Raw genomic sequence first — 2,500 nt, forward strand, 5'->3', positions numbered from 1 at the left:
TTATCATCATTAATGTAATGTAACTCGAGAGAATGAAAGGACATGTTTCTTCGTTTTCACGTAAAAAAAAATATTGTTGAATAGGACACCACTCAGTTATTGTGTGATCTGTCTTCATCTTACAATGTTTTACTGATGATGAAAAAACATTGTATGAAGTCAGAAATCGCCACTGAATAAAATATAAAATGTAAATCATTATAAAATAAAAATTAAATTTTTGTTTCAACTATTATCATGGTTTCGATTTCATGGCCATAATTATGTTTATTTTATCAAAGATACAGACAAAAAATAATAGATTAATCAAACAGAATTAAAAATCAAATACTACTTTACCATATCTCAGGGTGACAGAAATATATACCTGTCTAGTCATTTCACATAGACTTAAATATCTGTTGTGTTCTTGTCTGTCATTCTCCATATATTTAGCTATTAATCATCTTCTCTCTATCTCATCTCTTCTCCTCTATTCTCTCTCTTTCTCCTCTTCTCTCTCTCTCTCTCTCTCTCTCTCTCTCTCTTTCTCTTTCACTCTCTCTTTCTCTCTCTCTCTCTCTCTCTCTCTCTCTCTCTCTCTCTCTCTCTCTCTCTCTTTCTCTCTCTTTCTGTCTCTGTCTCTGTCTCTGTCTCTGTCTCTGTCTCTGTCTCTGTCTCTGTCTTTGTCTTTGACTTTGTCTTTGTCTTTGTCTTTGTCTTTGTCTTTGTCTTTGTCGCTGTCTTTGTCTCTGTCTCTGTCTCTGTCTCTGTCTCTCTCTCTCTCTTTCACTCACACACTCTCTCTCTCTCTCTCTCTCTCTCTCTCTCTCTCTCTCTCTCTCTCTCTCTCTCTCTCTCTCTCTCTCTCTCTCTCTCTCTTTCTCTTTCAAATATATATATATATATATATATATATATATGTATATGTATAATATATATATATATGTATATGTATAAATATATATACATATGTATGTATATGTATAAATATGTATATATATATTTATATATATATATATATATATATATATACATATATATATATATGAACCAGCCTGAATAAATCTCTACGGAAGTTGTCTCTGGATTTGGTGTTTGTGTATTCCCTGGCTTACCCTCGTACCGTGTCGTCGCTGGAGCAATAAGACAAGGGTGTGTTTGAATTGAATTATCAGTTAGGAATGGCAGGTCGTGTGTGCTAGATGTTTACGTACGTGTTATCTCATACTGACCAGCACCAACCAGAGATGTCCCATTTTAAAAATTTGAGTCCATTTTTAACGCCAGCCTGTCCCTATAGGATGAAGTTTTGTTTCATTTTCTATTTATATTCTTAAAATTATGTTTTATTTTACTTGTCTATCATTGGTGCTTAATCTTTCATTCCATTCACTAGAAGTCAAGAACACCCTTAGCCAGACCCATTTCTTAAAGGACATGGGGTATGGGAGAATACGTCTCCTCATGGGAAAGAGGATGTCCCCCCCCCCCCTCATTCTTTCGGCCCTAAGTTGCCATTAACCACTTGTGTGAATGACTTCGGGCTTCCTCTCGATAGAAAGCCTTACTATAGGGATGATGAGAGAATTAAGAATGACAATAATAAAAGTGATGAGAGAATTATAATAATAACAGTGACGCTAGATTTATAATAATATTAACAGTGATAATGATAACATTGATATTCAGTGTATTAGTAACAATAATCACCTAAATTAATTATGATAACAATGATTAATGAATATAACAATATGTAAATACAACTTTTCCTGTCCGGCACTAGCTAAATATCTCACATTGTATGTGTATGTGTATAAACATATAAAAAAGGAAAGAAAGAAAAAGAAAAGAAAGAATATATATATATATATATATATATATATATATATAGAGAGAGAGAGAGAGAGAGAGAGAATGAGAGAGATCAAACAGATACACATACAGGACAAAAACTCAAGCCCAAGCCACACTAGAGATCCCCGATGCGACGCTTCTATCCTCCCGAATCGGACACGCCCACCTCCTCGCAATCACACTCGAATTTCAACAACCGTCTCTCACTCTTTAAAACCCGCGGTCCTCCATCCTCTCCATCCCCCTCATTCTGGCTCCTTATCGCAGTTCATATATAAAATGGGTCAAGTAATAAGAGTTATTGGATTATTAAACCAAATATCACAATAGTAGTTATATTCTATGCATTTCTTGTTTGAGGTTAATCATTGTGGAAAAGTGAAGTAATATATTTCAAACAAACAAATTTATGTATTATAAAATAAATAATTGAATCAAAAGTGGGGCCTAGGCAACATCTCGAACCACTCACTCACCACGACGTTAGTGGCATATTTAAATCAAACATTTGTAGCATCATCTGAAATGTGACGTTATATGTATGTCTATCTGACTCTTTCATAATTATCCTGTCATTGTTTATCTGTCCTTTACTGTCTACCTGTGTGTGTATATTGTCCTCTCTCTTTATCGTCCTTATTAAATAAAAGTAATAATTCGGAAA

The sequence above is a fragment of the Penaeus chinensis genome, chromosome 17 (genome assembly GCF_019202785.1).
Source record: "Penaeus chinensis breed Huanghai No. 1 chromosome 17, ASM1920278v2, whole genome shotgun sequence".
Taxonomy (NCBI): Eukaryota; Metazoa; Arthropoda; class Malacostraca; order Decapoda; family Penaeidae; genus Penaeus; species Penaeus chinensis.